Source organism: Macaca thibetana, chromosome 15 (assembly GCF_024542745.1).
Source record: "Macaca thibetana thibetana isolate TM-01 chromosome 15, ASM2454274v1, whole genome shotgun sequence".
Classification (NCBI taxonomy): Eukaryota; Metazoa; Chordata; class Mammalia; order Primates; family Cercopithecidae; genus Macaca; species Macaca thibetana.
This window is the reverse complement of record NC_065592.1, coordinates 2,037,820-2,058,569: the sequence shown is the minus strand read 5'-3', so window position 1 is coordinate 2,058,569 and position 20,750 is coordinate 2,037,820. Positions and strand designations below refer to the sequence as shown.

The 20,750-nt window shown below is 54.1% G+C and overlaps 1 protein-coding gene across 3 annotated transcripts in view; it reads right to left on the bottom strand.

Annotated features, from left to right (window-relative positions):
- MRPS2 (mitochondrial ribosomal protein S2) overlaps nt 1-20,750 on the bottom strand; it is a 590,340-nt gene that overhangs the window by 211,176 nt on the left and 358,414 nt on the right. Inside the window, exon 1 of one of the 3 annotated variants that reach the window (XM_050760261.1) lies at nt 20,313-20,316. The exons of the other annotated variants lie outside the window; for them this stretch is intronic. The gene's annotated coding sequence lies outside the window, so the exon portion shown is untranslated. Of the gene's footprint in view, nt 1-20,312; nt 20,317-20,750 lie in introns of those variants that run through there. 3 annotated transcript variants of the gene reach the window in all.

The window sequence follows — 20,750 nt, the reverse complement described above, 5'->3', positions numbered from 1 at the left end:
TTGTGTCTGGGCATCCAAGGAGGATGTGTCTTATTCCCAGAGCGTTTTTCTTTCTGCTTGCCCTGCGTGGGACAAACCCTGCCATGACAAAGGCATCCACATGAAGGCAGTTGCTGAGCTCCAAGGGCCTGGTCATTCTACCAAGGCCCCTTGCTGGTGTTTCTTTGGCCCCTGTCCCCACACCTGTGCTTTTGTGAAAGTGCCACATCTGCTGGGCAGGATTGGGGGTAGGCGAGTGTGAGTTGGGAAGCAGAGGCCAGAGTCAGAGAGGAACTGGAGATGCTGCCAGCTGTGAGGACAGAGGCAGGGGCCTTGAGCTAAGGAATGCAGGCACCCCCAGAACTGGGGAAGGTGGGATTCAGATTCCCCCGCAAGGCCTCTGAGGGAGTGCCTGGATTTAGGCCAGTGAGACCCATTTCAGCCTCGCCTTCTTCTCTGTAAGGTGATCACTGTGTGCTGTTTGAAGCCACCAGGTGTTGGGACCTGTTGCAGCTGCAAGGGCAGCAGGAGGAGGGGGATCCAGGGATCCAGAGTGCACCGGGAGGGACGGGTGTCACGTGACAGGGAGGGTGGTGTGGCCAGATCCTTGAACCCTGTCAGACGTTTCCGAGCAGCAAGAGGCCTGACACAGATTGAAGGACAGGGGATCGGTTTGCCGACTACACATGGCAAGAGAGGAAGCAGGGCGCCAAGGGGGCCATGGCTGTGCCCAGGGAAAGAGGACGCTGGCAGCCTGGCCCAGGGGCTGTGGTGGGCTGGTGTGTGATGTGTTTTAAAGGCCTAGCTCCGAGGGCACCTTGATCAGTTGTCTGTGCGGCAGGAGGTTGGAGGGGTTGGGAGGTTTCTGCAAGGACTCCCAGCCCTTTGACGCGAGCATCCCAGTGAAGGGACACCAGAGCATGAAAGAGCAGGACTGGGCATGGCTATGGGGCTGAAGGAGGATCCACGGGTTCTGCCTTGTTCTCGTCACGGAGGCACCTGGGGGGTTCTCAGGTGGAGGCCTCCAGGAGGAGCAAGGGGCTGAGGAAGCCTGGGCTAGGGACATTTTTAGATTAGGGAGCCTTTAGCAAATAGGTCGTATTTGAAGAGGCGAGACCAGGTGAGGTGTCCAGCGAGAGAGGATGGCTGAAGGCAGAGCCCTGGAGACCGCTTTTGTTAGGTAGGCCAGGGAGGGAGGAGGGGCCATCCAGGGGACTTAGAAGGGGCCACCACTGAAATAAGAGAAAAATCCAGAGAGTTGGGACAAGTGCCTTCTGGTCCCCAGTACAGCTGTGACGCCAAGTCCCCTCCCTACAGAGCCGAGACGGTCTCTGGCATGATACACTGTGTTTTCCAGGCGTCGCCTGCCCGGACATCTGGCTGGGAGCTGTGTCCTCACCCGGGAGTGGTACCCCAACCCAGTTAAGCCGGCAGTTCTGGGCTTTCCGTGAAAGCTCTGCAAGTGTGTGTTCTGGTGACGCAGTCCCTGCTAAGTCGTGTCTGGGAGAACAGGTCCTGGTACTTCCTCCTCAGGCCTGCGGGAAGGCCACTCGCTGGTCTCACCTCCTGCCAAGCGTAGATGGCGGCTTACACCCTTCACCCACCATGAACAGCGAGAAGGGGCGTTGCCCATGGTGGAGGCTCCCACTCCGGCTGGCGTACCAGGGTCCCAGGGGGACCAGGCTTGCTCCTCTTTCCAGTTTTGAAATCCTCAATTCTCCTGGTTATTTCCTCCATGAGCCTGGAAGTATCTGAAGGCAGGGCCCCGGCCCAGAGGAGGACATAGGGAGGTGGATCCAGGGGACAGAGAATTAGGAAAGGGAGCTACCAGTTTTTTGACCCCTGCTGTGTGCAGGACACTGACGGCTGTTCCCTTGGACTCTATCCCGGCAGGCTCAGGACATCCGGAGGACGGGCACATTGCTCTTCCCCCACTTTGCAGATGAGGACATGGAAAGAGGAAAGAGGTGACTTGGCTAAGCCCACACAGCCCGCCAGTGGTGGAGGTGGGCACAGACCCCAGGCTGTCCCGTCCAGACTCTGGCTGAGGATCTGTGCAGGCAGACGTGGAGGGTGGGCAAGTGCAGGACCCACAGAGCAGAGGAAAATGAACCAAGACGGCTTTCTGCCAGCGTTCACTCTGTCCAGGTGTGTTAGTCAGGGTTTTCCGGGGAAGTGAGAGAAGCAGAATCGTAGGAGATGTATAAAGGAGACTGACTGTTATGGGACTCTGTGCACGTGACTCTGGAGGCTGAGAAGCCCCACTCTAGGCTGCCTGCAGGCTGGAGGCCCAGGAAAGCTGGGGTTCAGTTCCAGTCAGAGTCCAAAAGCCCCAGAAACCAAGGAGCCAATGGCACCAGCCCCAACCCAGGGGCAGTGTCCCAGACCATGCCAGCAGGCAAGAGGAGAGAGGGCACGTTCCTCCTGCCCCAGCCGTTCTGCTCGATTCAGGCCCTCAGGGGCTGGGTGAGGCCCACCGTACTGGGGAGGGAAAGTGGCTCTACTGAGTCCACAGGCGCAGATGCCAGCCCCATCTGAAAACACCCCACAGGCACACCCGGAAACCATGTTTAACCTGGGCGCCTTGTGGCCAGTCAAATTGACAGAAAACTAACCATCACACCAGGGCAGCCACCAGCCTTGTCCCTGCACAGGGCTGCACAGGCCTTTGTCTGGCTGTGCTATGTGCTTCAGCCCACAGGCATTGGTAGGCGTGTACATGGACCAACCCCTTTGTTTGTGGGTGTGTATATACACGAGTTTCTTTGTTGTGGGTGTGTATATGGACCAGCCCCTTTGTTTGTAGACATATATATGGACCAGCCCCTTTGTCTGTGGGTGTGCATATGGACCAGCCCCTTTGTCCATGCGTGTGTACATGGACCAGCCCCTTTGTTCATGCATGTGTATGTGGACCAGCCACTTTGTTTATGCATGTGCATATGGACCAGCCCCTTTGTTCATGGGCGTGTACGTGGACCAACCCCTTTGTTCATGGGTGTGTATATGGACCAGCCCCTTTGTTCATGTGTGTGCATATGGACCAGCCCCTTTGTTCATGGTTGTGTATATGGACCAGCCCCTTTGTTCATGGGTGTGTGTATATGGACCAGCCCCTTTGTTCATGGGCGTGTACATGGACCAGCCCCTTTGTTCATGGGTGTGTATATGGACCAGCCCCTTTGTCCATGCGTGTGCATATGGACCAGCCCCTTTGTTTGTAGACATGTATATGGACCAGCCCCTTTGTTCATGGGCGTGTACATGGACCAGCCCCTTTGTTCATGGGTGTGTATATGGACCAGCCCCTTTGTTTGAGGGCGTGTATATGACCAGCCCCTTTGTCCATGCGTGTGCATATGGACCAGTCCCTTTGTTCATGGGTGTGTGTATATGGACCAGCCACTTTGTTCATGGATGTGTATATGGACCAGCCCCTTTGTTCATGGGTGTGCATATGGACCAGCCCCTTTGTTCATGCGTGTGCATATGGACCAGCCCCTTTGGTCATGGGCGTGTATATGGAAGAGCCCCTGTGACCGTGTGCTGTGGATCATTCACTCATTGGTTGCTCAGACAGCCTCTCACATCCTCCTGGCCTCCCGCCACGTGCTCTGTCCCCAGACTGTGCGGCTCAGAGATGAATCTAACACAAGCTTCAGTCGGGCAGCAGCCCTGAATCCCAGATCTCACCAGCCCTCTTCCCCAGCACCTGCCCCTGGCCAGGGCCATGGGTGATCTGTCTTCTCTACTCTACTTTTTGGGATCAAGACCCATGGTCCTCCCACCTCAGGGTCCCCAGTGTCCAGTATTGTGCTTGGCACAGAGTAGATGTCATTCATTCATTCATTCATTCTTCATTCATTCAACAAGCTGAGGGTCTACTATGTGCAACACACATCTATGAGATAAACAAACGAACAAATGAAAGAATGCTGGAGAAACAAAATCTAAGTCAGGTTTTTCTTTTCACCCTGACCAATCTGGGTGACCTTGGGCAAGTCTGGGCCTCAGTTTCCCTTCCGGAAACTAACGGGTTTGGACTGATGAGTCCCATGATCCTTCCTGCTGTGCCATTTTGGGATTGCCCAAAGGACAGAAGCAGGAGCAGATACCAAGCTTTCCTGGCAGTGGGTGGGGTGGGGGAGGTGGTGTGGGTTGGATTCGATTTCAGGGCTCCTGCCTCTCTGAGCCTCAGCTTCTCCATCCGTGACATTGGGTCCATCACGGTGCCCCCTCCCCGGGCTCTGGAGGAGTGGCTGCAGAGACCACATCCCTGTGGTCGCCATCGCCGGTTCTCACAGCTGTTGTCAGGAGCCACCCTGGAAGGCTCAGGCAGTCCCCCGCCAGATGGCTCCTGTCATCGTCAGACAGACTTCCGACATCCTCTGGCACCCTGCAACCCGCCCCAGCCCTGCACTTCCTGAGGGCTCTTTGCTACCCAGCATCTCTTTAAATATTTAAACCGGCGTGATGCAATGCTCAGGCTCTGATGGCCTGGTCTGGTGCTCACGCCACAGCAGCGGGCTTTCAAGACTTCGTTTTCATATTTTGTTGGAAGAACATTGACCCGGAGAGAAAGCTGAAGCTTTTAAGGCATTAAGATGCCGAGAGAAGCTTGGATAGACCCCGCATGAATTTCACTTAAGGGGAAAAAAATGTTTGCTCTCCGAGGCTCCCGGCCAGGTGCTGCCCTCGGCGCGGCTGCTGAGACAAGACAGTGGGCCCAGCTCTTCTGCAGTGAGTGCGTCACAGCCTGCGATTCAGGACCGTGATGAATCAGGGCTGCCTTGGGCCCAAATGGATCCCTACTTGGAGAAAGTGACAGCGTGGGCAGCACTTTGCAGGCCGCGCCTCTGCAGAGGCTGCCGGGGCCACGGGCTGTCCGGGTCCTTGTGCGTTTTCTCACCCAGGTCGGGGAGGATGGGAAGAGGGGCAGACGTGCCGGATGGTGACTGCGGGCCCAGGGGCCTGACTTCCGGAGCGGAAGATGGAGCTTTCTTCAAGAGAGAGACTGGCTCTGAGGAAGGTCCCTGCCCGCCCGCCTTGTCTTTGATGAAATAAGATACGTGTGGCTGCTCTGCAGGCTGAGAGGCAGCTCATGGCTCTCCCAGGCCCAGCCGCTCTCCAGGCACGTGCCGCAGGGCAAAAACATCATCTGCCCACACTGCCCACCCTGCCCACCCCCCTGCAGCATGATGGGGTCCAGAATAGCTCAGAGGTCAAGGGTGGGGGCTGACATTGGGGTGTGTCCCATTTCTGTTTCCTCCCACCAGCCCCGGGACCCTAGCAGGCTGCTTAAGCTCCCCAATCTTGTTGTTTCATAGGTAAAACGGGGATAATGGTAACAGGTACTTTGTAACATTACTGAAATTCCATGAGCTAATTCCTATCAATCAGCACAGGTCCCGGCACAAAAAAACCACTCAGAAGTGACGGCCGTGAAATGTGCCGACGAAATGTCGCTCCATGAAAATACAGCTGCTGCTGGAGATGAAGATGCTTCGGAACCTTCCTTGAACCCGGAGGGAGAGACCAAAGCTGACCACATCCAATCCGCCCCCAGCAAGGATATGCCTGCTAATTTGGGATTCTTTAAGAAGGTTCAGGGTCAAGATCGAACCTTGCTTAGCAAATAATTTCTCAAGACATTGCACACTCATGATGCCAACAAGTTTAAGGGGATAATAGAAAAAAATAGTCCAGAGAGCAGAATGACCCTCCCAAAGCACTTAATGTCTATTTGAACCACAAGTCCCTGAAGTGCTAATTTCCATAACATTCTTATCTGTTAATTCAGAAAGTTCTAGAGCTGCAGAGTTCTTTGCAAGCCCGTAAAGGAAGGCTTTTCTAGCAACCCGTGGTTGGACTATCTCGTACACCCAGACCTGCCTGCCGTTCAACAGACTGGCACGTCCTTAAATGTCTTCAACGCTGTCTGCGAATGGAACCTTCCCGTCTGAGCCAAGCGCACCAGCGATGCCAGACTGTGCCTGGCTCCGAGGGGCCCGTGCACACACGGGATGACGTGGAGAGGCCTCTGGCCAGCAGCGTGACGTTTCCTCGGCATCGACACCTTGGCGGCAGCTCTGCTTTTGCTGGTTGTTAATGAGATGGTTGGTTTGGCCTGTAAGCGAGTTGTACAGCTAACTAATGTGTCTGTAGCTTGGAATTATTTATTGCCCGTGATTGCTCTGCCTGGGTTTTCAATACATAATTCATATTTTGGGGAGTTTTTTTTTTAACTCAGGGCTGGGAGGAAACAGCAAGTCTAGAGTCGAGGTTCTGTGTGAATGTTCTGAGCAGGGGGTGGCTGATGAAGTGTTTGGGGCTGCGGGCTGTCTACTGTCCAGACTGGGCAGTGGTGCTGGTTGGAGGGGCCGAGGGGCCTCGAGAGAACCTTCTGGAACTCATAGCCCAGCGCTCAGCTTCTCGGGAGAGCACTCTGTGTCTCTGGAGGTGAGCTTACCCTTCCTGGTTCTCCTAAACCTTCTGCCTCCCAGCTGGGACTCCTCCCTCCTAGAGCAGACAAGAGGCCTGTGGAGCAGTGCGGGTCTCAGCAGGGAGGAAAATGAGTCCCAAAGCAGGAGAAACTGTGGTGAGACTCACTGCTGGGCCTGGAGACAAGAGCAGGGCTGGGGGCCCTCTGGTTCTCGCAGGCCTCCCTTGCCCTGAAACGGCTGTACCCGAAGCCGGCACTGCTGGGGAGGGCAGGCCATGTGAATCCTGCCAGGCCTCCTAATCCAGTGATTATAAAGTGATCACCGTGGTCAAAAATGCCCCAAAGAGCAAATAGAATAAGAAGGGAGGCTTTGAACCAAATCGCTACCAAGAGATCAAGCAAAATCGGTTTGGGAGGTTTTCTAGAGGAGGGCAGCGTGTGGCTCACCCTCAATGATGAAAGCCACCAAGGCCCAGCCGCTGCCTCAGGTCTGGGCTGTAAATATCTGCTTCTGTCGTTTGCATTCATTTTGGTGAAACCTCAGCCTCAGAAGGACAGCGGACGCCACAATAGCTCAGCGAGGATGTGAACAATAATATTAGGGATGAAAAGGATGCGTTCTGGGCGGTGAAAGATCGGGGTGAGCGGGGAACAGAGTGCGCGGAATACTAAAGCCTCACCATGCAGGAGCCACACACAGATGAGTAATGTGAGAGGCCACATCAGATTCCATCAAGACGTCTTAATCTCAGCTCATTTTTCTCCTGCAGGCGAGATGAGCCAGGAGGTGGCGGGGCAGGAGAAAATGGGAGTCATCCTTGAAAGCGAGGTGTGTGTGCAGGTGCACGTGTGAGTGTGTGTGCATGGAATATGTGCAGCTGTACGCTCCGTGCGTATGTGGTCATGTGCATATGTGCCTGTGTGCACTGTGTGTATGTGGGCATGTGTGTGGTGTGTGCACTGTGTGTATGTGGGTATGTGTGTGGTGTGTGCACTGTGTGAATAGATGGGCATGTGTGTGGTGTGTGCATGCATGTGGTGTGTGCATGTGTGCACTGTGTGCATACGTGGGCATGTGTGTAGTGTGTGCATATGTAGATGTGTGTGATGTGTGCACTGTGTGCATATGTGGGCATGTGTGTGTGGTGTGTGAATGTGTGTACTATGTGTGTGGTGTGAGCATGTGTGTGGTGTGTGATGTGTATACTGTGTTGTATGTGGGCTTGTGTGTTGCATGCATATGTGCACTGTGTGCATATATGGACATTTGTACACTGCATGTATGTGGGTATGTGTGTGGCATGTGCATGCATACACTGTGTGCATATGTGGGCATGTGTGTGGTGTGTGCATGTGTGCACTATGTGTGTATGTGGGCTGGTGTGATGCATGCATGTGTGCACTATGTATGTGGGCATGTGTGTGGAGTGGGCACGTGTGGTGTGTGCATGTGTGCAGCTAGTTTTTAATTAGAAAATGATATGCTCTTAAAATTAGCTTAATTGGGAATTTGGCTAAATGAATTGTGTATGTGGGCGTATGTGTGGGCAGTGTGAACAGGGGTACATGCATGGATGCATAGTGTATGTGAGCATGTGTGCGTGCATGTGTGTAGTATGTGTGACACATGTGGTATTGTTAAGATAATGGAAGAAGACACCCATGCATTTTAAGGATGCTGCCCTAGGACTGTGTCCCACGGGACCACCCAGGACCCTACCTAACCCAGCAGACACCTAAATTGTCAGCCTGGGTCAGCCAGTTGCCTTCAATTACAGATGGGCTTTGGTTTCCACACAGGAGGCGACAGATAATGTGCCCAGAAAGGGACTTCCTTGCACAGGGGCCCTGTTTCCACAGCAGCCCTGGAGTTGTAGAGCCTGTTCGTGCCCAGGTCCGAGGATGCATGTGGCCTTCCTGTGGTGTCTGAGCCTTGAGGAGAGAACATCACTCCTGGGCATCAGAGGACCACCCCTTCCTCGGTCTGGAGCAGGGCCTCTCAGCTTTGGCACTGCTGCCTTTCAGGTTGGATGAGTCATGGCCTAGGTGTGTCCTGTGCGTGGTAGGCTGGCCAGCAGCACCCAGTCCACTAGAGGCCAGGGCACTCCCCCATTGTTACAACAGAAAAATACCTCCACACATGACCGACTGTCCCCTTGGGGGAGCCTGCTGGTTGGGACATGCCCCTGTTCAGCCTCAGGCCTCAGGCACAGGACTCTCTTAGTGAGGGGCAGGGAGCTGGGATTGTCTTTAGCTGGAGGGGAACGTGCAGCCCATTCGGGTATCCAGCTCTGTGCTGGAAGTCACCTTTGAGGCTGTGGGTGACCCCATAGCCAGTGAGGCCAGGTCCAGCCCTAGGAGCCCAGGACCGTGGGAGGACAGGGTCCCCACTCATTGTTTGGACATCAGCGCTGTCTCCTCCATCCCAGAGGCCAGTTTTTGTCCCAGTCTGGCCTATCCTGGAGGGCGGAGCATCCCCACCCTCTGTGCCAGCTGTAAGGCTCCTGTGCCCAGGGCCCTCCCTCCCTATTCTGAATCGCTCAAAGCCTTAGCTGCTCTCTACTTGAGTCATTCCAAGGGGTAGCAGAAGGAATGCTGGCTCGGAGCAGCCTACAGGGGTTTGGGGTCGTGTCCACATCTGGGCCACAGTGGCTTCCATGCTGAGCTAGCTCAGGGCTGGACACCACAGTGGAGAGAGTCGTAACGAGTGTCCTGATTCAAAGCAAATAATACGACGATACCCCAGTGAGATACGTCATCCAGCGCACCCCGGCTTGTGGGAGGACTCTGAAGAAGAAAGTCCGCACTCTCATCCAGGCTGGCGGTGACTCCGAATTTGCCTGTCCCCATCTCTACAGCCAAGACAGACAAGGCCTGGTCCCCGGGCCACCCCGAGACGTTCTCCTGAGCCCTGGAAGCTCTGTGTGGCTGGCCCCGCAGTTGCAGCCTCACTGGGCCACGAGTGCTGAGCCGTGTGCTAACTCTGTGACACTGCAGGGGAATCCGGCCGGCCACGCTGAGAGGCAAGGAGTTCACTGTACTAACTCTGTGACACTGCGAGGGAAGGCTGGCCACGCTGAGAGGCAAGCAGTTCACCGGAGACAGGCTGGCTCCGAGTCGTTACAATTTGCTTTGCTGCTAATTCTCCATAGAGTGCAGAGGATCCAAGCAAAGATGTTGGTAGTTAATCCAATAATTAAAAACAAACACTGCTTTATTTGAAAAGACTCTGTCCTTCCTGGTTCTGGAGCTGGGATTGAGGCTGGGCTGCTGTCAGAGGGGGGCTGTGCCCGAAGATGCCAGCCAGGTTCTTGCTTCTAGTGAGAAGTTTATTTCAGGGGGAGGGGGCGGGGCAGCAACTGGGCTCCTAACACGAGGGAGAAGAGGATGAGGCGAGACCAAGGGGCCCTAGGCTGCATTGCCGTTATGAAATTACCGCTTGATGCTGGACCCTGTGTCTGCTAATGGGGTCCCAAGGGGTAAGGACTGTGGATCTGAACCTGGAAGAGGGGTTCTTCCTGAGTCCCTGAGAGCCCCCCACGCAGAGGCCAAGTACAGCTCCCAGACAGCTTTTCCAGAGCAAGCTAAATCTCACCAAGCTGCCCCAGGGGTGTGGCTTACCCACTCATTACTCAGGGCGCAGGGCCCCTCGTCTGGCCACACAGGAAATCCCTTTCTGGGCACATTATCCATCGTCTCCTGTGTGGAAACCAAAGTCCGTCTGTAACTGAAGGCAACTGGCTGAGACAATTCCAAAGGGGCAACGTGAGCAGTGCGGGCTGCCCTCGGGCCTCAGACGGAAGAGTTCTCAGCGGCGCTTGAAGCCTTCATGGAATTGGCACGCCGTCGCCCAAAGTCCGATCCACTTTTCTTGAATTAGCCCCAAGCTGTGGTCATGCTACGTCTCCTCACACGGTTATCAGTGCGGATGCTTGGGCAGGCGCCTGCCAATTGTGTCTGATGAACCATTTCAGGAGCCCCAGAGGACCCGGTAGCAGAATCAGGCTGGGAGGGTGGTGGGGAAGGTGGCTGGTCCTGACGGCCCTGGAAACGGAACCCTCGTCCTGCAGGAGGGCGTGGATAATTCACTTGCTGCCTCCACAGGTTTTGCCTCTAAGGAGGCCTCTGGGGCATGTCAGGGGGTCGGGGGAATCTGAGAGGACCCAGACTTGGACTCCCGGCTCCATTGCTGCCTTTCTGTGCAGCTCTGGGGGACCTGCTGGCCCATCTAAGTTAGAAAATGCACTTCGCAGAGCTGGGGACTGCGAGAGACAATAAATGAGGCTGTACTTTGAGAGCTGTAACGTGCACTCAAAGCGTCCGTTCCTGGTGGCAAAGCCCAGTGGGTGCAGTGGGAGAGGTACCAGCTAGAGCCGGGGGTCAGCATTTCAGGTCTCCCTCCATTGTGAGTCCAAGAGCACGCACGTGACTTGAGGGTCCTCAACTGCTGTCCACAAAGCGGGTTCCTGAGGCTCCTGCGGCTCCCAGGACAGGACAGGGCATGGGGGAAAGGCGGACGGGGGAGTGACAGGAGCCAGGAGGACAGGAGGGAGCAGAGGTCCTCCCAGGGGCTGCTCGGAGGCCCTGCTGCTGGCTGTGACTCCGCATGGGCCAAGGGCACAGTCGCCTTTGCTCAGGGAATCCCTCACGGTGGCTGTGCCCCGCCCTGGATGGGGGGGGATCCAGTTATGTTATTGGTAAGCGGCAGCCATTTGATTGAGCAATGAACATCTTGGGGGATAAGCTTATCATTCCATTGTTCATATAACCGGTGTTTATTAAATCCCAACTGTATACAAGGTCCTGTGCTTGGAGCCGGAGTGGGAGCAGGACAGGACAAGAGGGAAGCTGCGTGCTGTATGTGCTGAGACAGACAGGAGCACAAGCTCAAGGTCAAGCATCATAATTCAAGAAGCACACCTGGAGGCCAGGAGAGAGGCTGAGCGAGCTCCGGGAGGAGTGAGAATTCCAACCCGGAGAGGCCTCCGGCAGGAGGCAGCCTGGGAGGGTGGGTACGTCTTGGAGATGCACTCTCCTGATGGGGAAGGAGGTGATTATGGAGGAAGGGAGGACCCTGCCTCTCCACACAGTCACGAAGATGTGAGGGGTGTGGACCCAGGACCTCTGCTCTGGGCAGGACAGTCAGGAAGTCCTGGCTCCACCAGTGGGCAGCTCCCTTGCATTTTGTGCTTCAGGTTGAAGTCTCACCACAAAATTACTCCCAGTTGGCAGCAGCCCAGGGACTGCTCCCTTTAAAGATATGTCCATGTGGATCGTGGGATTGGGAGGTACGTGTGTGCACCTGTATGCGTGATTATGCACAGGCATGCATGGGTGTGGGCACATATGTACACATGCATGTATGTGTCTGCGTGTCTACCCATGCTCGTGTGTGCAGGTGGGTGTGTATACAAGCACGTGTGTTTCCACGCGTACGGGTATGGAGAGAAGCAGTCACAGCTCCTGGCTGTGCTCTACTTTGCACACCCACAACTCCCTCACCAGCAGCCTCCTGGCCTGGGGAACGAGAGTGGTGACCGTACAAAACCGTCCGATGTTTGACCAGTGCTCGTGGGCACTGGTCTGGGCACGTCTGCCTTCTGCTGGTGAGCAGCTGACGGGAGGTAAGGTGGAGCCACAGAAAACCACAGGTCATCCCGGCGTTATTCAAGGTAAGCCCTGTCTGACGGGTCCTTATGCCGCAGCCGGTATTTTAACTGATTGAGGAGTCAGAGGCATTTCATGATTTTAGCACGTTGTAAGTGTTGGAAGTGGGGGTGCCTCATTTCAGGGCCCCATTCTCCTCCGCCCTCCTCCCTCCCCCCGGAGGACGTGTGGGGGAAGGGGTTTGTCACAACAACGTGGAACGGATGAGAAGTTTCTGAGCGTGGTGGGAGGGGGGCCGGCCTGAGGGACAGTTTAGCGTCTGATCGTCTTTGCTGGGGTCCGCGCCAGTTGGTGGGAATCACGCGCCAGGCCTCCCACACTGGGGTCGTGAATTCCTTGTCGATTTGCCTGGGCCGTGAGGCCCCGGGGAATTACCCTGGGTGTTTCTGGGTAAGATTAACATTGGAATGGTGGGTGGAGGAGCGTGGATGCCCTCTGCCATGTGAGTGGCCTCTGGTTTGTTTCACTAAACCCCAAGCTGGAGTCACCCCAAAAGTGGCAGCAGGGAAGTTCCCATGGGAGAGTGCCCCGAACCTTTCCACGGAGGGGCCTGTTGACACTGCAAAGAAAGAATCCCTAAGCGAGCGCCAGGGTGATGAGCCCAGGACATCTGTTAGGAGAGCTCACAGCTCACGTGCAGAGGAATGCAGCATCCTGAGACCAACAGGGAGAGGAAGGGAGGGTTCACCCACGCCTGTCCACAGCGAGGGCTCAGGGTGGGACGTTCATGGCACCCATGCCTGTCCACAGCGAGGGGTCAGGTGCAGTGTTCATGGCACCCCTGCCTGTCCACAGGGAGGGGTCAGGTGCAGCGTTCATGGCACCCACGCCTGTCCACAGCGAGGGGTCAGGTGTGGTGATCATGGGGAGATCCGAGGAATTGGCTCAGGGCTAGGGCTGGTTTCTTTTGGTGTCTTGGGCAACGACCTAGCTACTTTTATCAGTGCCTGGGAAGCTCAAGGCCTGGGTTCGGGCTCAAGCTTGCTGGGAAACCTGCCGAGTGGTCAAGGCAATCTCGTTTTGGGTCAGGACACAAAGAGAAGGCAGGGGCCCTGCAGCCTGAAGAGAACAAGCAGGACGAGGAAGGGGAGTTGCTCCTGTCTGCCTGCTGGAGCTGGGGTGTCCGTCTTTTCCTGCCTTTGAACATCAGACTGAAACTGCACCACTGGGTCTCCTGGTCTCCAGCTTGCCGGCTGCAGATCTGGAGTCTCCTTGAGCTCCATAATCCCGTGAGCATCTCCTAATCCTGAGTTTCCTTCTCTGTGTGGGTCCACATGTCCTGTTGGTTCTGTTTCTCGAGGGACCCCCGTTAAAGACACTCAAGGACAGTTCCCTGGACCTAGGACTGCTCCCTTGTGTACCCACCCAGGCGGCAGTGCTGTGCAAAGCCCAGGCTGATGACCCACAGAGAATGGGGAGTTGAAGCCCCTCCTGGGGAGTTGGCAGTCCTGGTGGACATTGGACAGCTCATTAGGACAGGACGAGGGGAAGCGCAGGATCCATCTGGGGTGGCAGGAGAGGACAGGGAGGGGGAGAGGGCAGAGAAGGGGAGAGAGAAGGCGGGGGAGAGGGGAGGAAGGAGGAGAAGGGAAGGAGGGGAGAGGGCAGGGAAGGGAGAGAGAAGGGAGGGGGTGAGGGGAGGGAGGTGGAGAGAGCACGGACGGGGAGAGGGCAGGGAGGGGGTAAGGGAAAGAGGGGATAGGGCAGGAGGGAGAGAGGGCAGGGAGGGGGAGGGGGAGGCACGGGAGGGGGAGGGAAGGGAGGGGGAGGGACCGGGTAGTGGGTAGGGGGAGGGAGCAGGGAGGGGGTGAGGAAGGACCTTGGGCTGTGTGGATCTGAGAAGAGGGCTGCTCATCCCCTGGCCAGGCAGCGAACCAGGATGGCAAGCTCTTTGCCTCAGCTGCTGGGAGGGCCAGAGTAAGCTACCTACAGGGAGTGGAGGGCACTGCCAAGGCCACCTGTGCAATGCCAGAGGGTGCCAACTGTGGATGGCAGCAACAGGGTCCCAGTGAGGGCCAGTGCGGCTGACTGCACCTGAGTTTTCAGTTTTCACCCTCGGTACAGCCCAGCAAGGTGAGTTCTCTGGGCAGGGAAACCGTGTTCAGCCCCAGCACATACTTGGTCAGCTCGGGCTCGAGGGGTTCATCTCCTGTGCCGCTGAAAGAAACTAACCATGAAGTTGGTGAGGTAAAGCAACAGAAATGCACTTTCCCAGTTCTGGGGGGCAGAGTCAGGAATCCCTGGGGAGCAGGGCCACTGGCTCATGATGTTAGAAGGACCTGGAGAGGTAGACGTGCAGAGACACAGAGACGCAGACACAAGCACACACACACACACAATGACACACGTACAGAAACATGCAAACACGCAGACATGCAGACACAGACAGACACATGCACACACACATACATGCAGAGAGACACACACAGACATACACAGACACACAGACACATAGAGAAACACACAGACACACGCAGACACGCGGACACAAGCAGGCACACACAGAGAAACACAGACACTTGCAGACACAGGCACACAGGCAGACATACAGAGACACACACAGACAGACACAGACACACAGAGACACAGATGTACAGAGATAGACACACACACACAGACACAGACACACACAGAGACAGACATACACACAGAGACACGCACAGACACACAGGCACACAAGCACACACAGACACACAGATACACAGACACACAGATATACACATACACATGAACACACAGACACAGAGACAGGCACATAGAGACACACACAGATACACATACACAGATACATATACACAGATACACATACACAGATACACATACACAGATACATAGACACAGATACATAGACACAGATACACATACACAGATACACATACACAGATACATATACACAGATACACATACACAGATACACATACACAGATACACATACACAGATACATATACATATACACAGATACATATACACAGATACATATACATATACACAGATACACATACACAGATACACAGACACAGATACATATACACAGATACACATACACAGATACACATACACAGATACACAGACACAGATACACATACACAGATACACATACACAGATACACATACACAGATACATATACACAGATACACATACACAGATACACAGACACAGATACACATACACAGATACATATACACAGATACACATACACAGATACACATACACAGATACATATACACAGATACATATACACAGATACACATACACAGATACACATACACAGATACACATACACAGATACATAGACACAGATACACATACGCAGATACACATACACAGATACACATACACAGATACATAGACACAGATACACATACACAGATACATATACACAGATACACATACACAGATACATATACACAGATACATATACACAGATACATATACACAGATACAGATACATATACACAGATACACAGACACAGATACACAGACACAGATACACATACACAGATACACATACACAGATACACATACACAGATACACATACACAGATACACAGACACAGATACACATACACAGATACACATACACAGATACATATACACAGATACACATACACAGATACACAGACACAGATACACATACACAGATACACATACACAGATACACATACACAGATACATAGACACACACATACACAGATACATAGACACAGATACACATACACAGATACACAGACACAGATACACAGACACAGATACATATACACAGATACATATACACAGATACATATACGCAGATACACATACGCAGATACACATACGCAGATACACATACGCAGATACACATACGCAGATACACATACGCAGATACACATACGCAGATACACATACGCAGATACACATACGCAGATACATATACGCAGATACATAGACGCAGATACACATACACAGATACACAGACGCAGATACACATACACAGATACACATACACAGATACATATACACAGATACACATACACAGATACACATACACAGATACATATACACAGATACATAGACACAGATACACATACACAGATACATATACACAGATACACATACACAGATACACATACACAGATACATATACACAGATACATATACACAGATACACATACACAGATACACATACACAGATACATAGACACAGATACACATACACAGATACATATACACAGATACACATACACAGATACATATACACAGATACACATACACAGATACACATACACAGATACATATACACAGATACATAGACACAGATACACATACACAGATACATAGACACACAGACACAGAGACACAAACAGAAATACACAGACACACGGGCACACACACAGGCACACACCTGCACACATATACACAGAGACACACATGCAGAGGCACACACACACACATACACACACACACACATACAGAGATACAGAGAGGCAGGTGCACACACACACATACACACACACACATACAGAGATACAGAGAGGCAGGTGCACAGACACACACACACACACACACACACATACAGAGATACAGAGAGGCAGGTGCACACACACACATACACACACACACACATACAGAGATACAGAGAGGCAGGTGCACAGACACACATACGCACAGACACACATACCCACACACACACATACAGAGATACAGAGAGGCAGGTGCACACACACACATACACACACACACACATACAGAGATACAGAGAGGCAGGTGCACAGACACACATACACACACACACACATACAGAGATACAGAGAGGCAGGTGCACAGACACACATACGCACAGACACACATACCCACACACACACATACAGAGATACAGAGAGGCAGGTGCACAGACACACATACACACACACACACATACAGAGATACAGAGAGGCAGGTGCACACACACACATACACACACACATACAGAGATACAGAGAGGCAGGTGCACACACACACATAGGCACAGAGCTATAGATCGAGGCGCAGGCGCACACACACACTCACGTGCACACACACAAAGACACACATGCTCCCACCACCGCTGAGAAAATAAAGTTGCTCAGTGCACGTGTGTGCAAAGGGGCGGCTGGGACGGCTGTACCACCCGTCCTGGTTCCCAGTCCTCAGTCTGCTATGGCAGCTTTGCCTCCCATCCTGGTCCCCAATCCTCTGTTCCTGTGTTCTTTATTCACTTTCTTATTTTAATTAACCTTTTACTTTTGAGATAGTTGCCGATTCACATGCAGTTTGAAGGAATAGTACAGAAAGGCCCCTTGCAGCCTTTACTCTGTTTCCCCCCAGGGATAGCATCTTGCAGAGCCCGGGACGGCATCAGGACCAGCTGTTGGCACTGACATGGTGGAGATGCAGACGCCCATGCCCTGAGGACCCCCTGCTGCCCTTCCATACCCACACCCGCCTCCCCCTGCCTCGCCCCTCCTTGGCGGTTGGCACCCACCAATCAGTGCACCATCTCTGTAATTTCGTCATGTCAAGAGTGTTCTATAAATGGGCTCGTCCAGGATGCAGCCTTTGGGGACCGGCTCTCCCTCGTCCAGCCTGACTCTCTGGAGATGCGTCCAAGTGTTGCCTGTGTCAACAGCTGGCTGCTTTCCATCGCCAAGCAGGACTCTGCACCAACACGTGTGTATGGGCTCTTGTGTGAACACACGTTTTCATTTCTCTGGGATAAATGTTCCAGAGTACAATTGCTGGGTCATATCGCAGCTGCAGGGTCAGTTTTTACAGAAACTGCCACGCTGTTTTCCAGAGCGGCTGGGTTCCCGTCCACACCCACCAGCAACGGTGGCGTGCCCCAGTTTCTATGCCTCCTCGAAGCGTTTGGATTTTGGGAGCTTTGATAGGCATGCATACTTGTTCTTTCCTCTCCTCTCCCAGCCTCAGTTTCCTCTGCTGTGACACAAGGACATAACTCACCCTGACCAACTCAGGGAGCTTTCACAGAGCCTGCGGTGGCAGTGTCTGGAGGAGTTTGAAGCCTTGTAATAGTACTGTGTAGGGCCGGGTGCGGTGGCTCACACCTGTAATCCCAGCACTTTGGGAGGCCAAGGCAGGGGGATCACGAGGTCAAGAGATTGAGACCAGCCCGGCCAACATGGTGAAACCCCATCTCTACTAAAAATACAAAAATTAGCTGGGCATGGTGGCAGCTGCCTGTAATCCCAGCTACTCGGGAGGCTGAGGCGGGAGAATTGCTTGAACCCAAGAGGTGAAGGTTTTGCAGTGAGCCCAGATTGCGCCACTGCACTCCAGCCTGGCAGCAGAGTGAGACTCCGTCTCAAACAAACCAAAAAAAAAAAAGGAAGAAGAAGAAGTAGAAGAAGAAAAAGTACTGTGGAGATAAAGACTTGTTATTATCCAAGAACCAACGAGCTAGAAATTTGGAAACACAGGTTTTCTATCTTTCCTTCTGTATTTGGTCATTTAATCCCACAGAACTCATAAGGAGAGCCTTCGAGAATGGACTCGAGCACACCACACCCAGCCTCTCCTGGGGAAAGTAAGGCGAGCACTGGTGGCCCTTTTACAGGGGGGGATACTGAGGCTGGGAGAGGTAGTGTGGGCTGGCTGAGCACTTCTTCCATCCCTGCTCATGCTGACTAGCACACAGAGGCCCATTTCAGCTCCACGTGGCCTGTGCACACCGCCAGGCAGAGGCGACATCACCAGCACCTGCCCCGCGGCTCCCGGGGAGGAGTGTCACACATACAGTCGGCATCGCCGCGGTCACCCCTTACAGTCGGCATCACCACCGTCACCCTCAGACACAAGGCCTTTCTCCGCCCATTTTGCAGATGAGAAAGTGCAGGCAGAGCAGCTGGTGGGGGTGGGATGGGGGACCGAGATCCCAACATGGGTCTTTCTGGCCCCAAAGTGCTCACTTATTTCTTTTTATTTCTGTTTCCACTTCAGAGCTTGGCCCTATAGGTGCTCAAGAAATACTTCTGGGCCAGGCAAGGTGGCTCGCACCCATAATCCCAGCACTTTGGGGGGCCGAGGCGGATGGATCACTTGAGGTCAGGAGTTTGAGACCAGCCTGACCAATATGGTGAAATCCCGTCTCTACTAAAAATACAAAAATGAGCTGGGCGTGGTGGCGGGCAGCTGTAATCCCAGCTACTCAGGGGGCTGAGGCAGGAGAATCGCTGGAACTCGGGATGCAGAGGTTGCAGTGAGCCGAGATGGCACCACTGCACTCCAGCCTGGGCAACAGAGTGAGACTGTCTCAAAAAAAAAAAAAAAAAAAAAAAAAAAAAAAAAAAACCAGAAAACTTCTGGAAATGATATTAATTAGACTTCCGTTTGGTTCAGGCTGTCAGAGGCACTGTCTACTTTGGCAGCCAGAGAGGTCACAGGCCCTGGAATCACGTGGCTGGGGGACCAGGAGAAGAGGCTGTGTGTGCTGGTGGAGGGGGTAGCTGCTGGGGCCTGGATGGAGGAGCAGAAGCCAGGATTAAATGGGGCTGAACACATTGCTGCTTGTTTGAACCAAATGAGGAATTTAAAAAGAATTCCGATGCCCGGCCTGGCCCGTCCCCTGGGAGGTGCTCTGAGGGCCTGGGATGGAAGTTGTCCCTGGGAGTTTTCAAGGCTCCTGAGGCCACGCTGTGATATAGCCAGGGAGGGGCCACACTGGACCCAGGGAGGCCAGGGCTGCGGCTTGTCTGGCTCCATCCTGGTCAGGACACGGCTCTTGAACAGGGAGGCCAGGGCTGTGGCTTGTCCAGCTCCACCCTGGTCAGGACAGGGCTCCCGAATCCCTCCCACTTCTCCCAGGGTGGCCAGCTGTGCCCCTGCCATGTTCCCTGCCTGTACCAAGGGCCCAGACTCTCGAGTGTCCTCTAGGCAGCTGCAGAGGCTGGCAGCAGAGTGGTCCCGTGTCAGATCCGTGCCTCGCAGACTGAAGGCTCACGCTACCTGTCTTGCAGCCGGCTCTCCCCAGGGTCTAGGGCTGCTCAGGAAGGGCACCAAACCTTTGTGCACATCGCTGGGATGCAGCTAGCTGGAGGGAGCCCCTGACTGCCGGGAGAACAGCCTGTGCTCGCCGCCTGCCCTCCCTATGCTGTGGGGCACCACGCAGTGCTAAGGGCTGCTGCAGCACTTGGCTGTCAGGGCCGCTGGAGGACAGGGTGGACCGGGGGACAAAGGCCCTTCCCTTTAGGGAGGCTCCGAGCGGGTTCCCCCCATTCCCGCACAGAGTCCTTGGGGTCCCTGGCTGGGCATCAGGGCAACATAAATGCACCCACCACTGTGTGGGCCTCTGAGAACCCATATGGTGGAGGTGCCGTGGGCCAGGAGTCAGGAAACCTCCAGCCCTGCCTTCCATCAGAGGGTGGATGAGCTGCCAGTGGTTGGTGGGGGGTGGAGGGAGACATAAAGAGGCACAGAGACAGAGATAGGGAGAAAGAGAGAGGAAGGGAGGGGAGGGAGCCAGCTTATAAGCGAGACAGAATGACACTGGCCTTGGCATGGGGGAGGGAAGACACTTTTACAAGGAGGATTTAGACCCTGTCACTGTCACCAATGTCACTTGCCGACTCTGTGTGGACCACCTGCCCTTGCCAGGCTGGGCTGGGGGGTAGGGGTCCCGCAGAGAATGGGGTGTCCGAGGTCCCCAC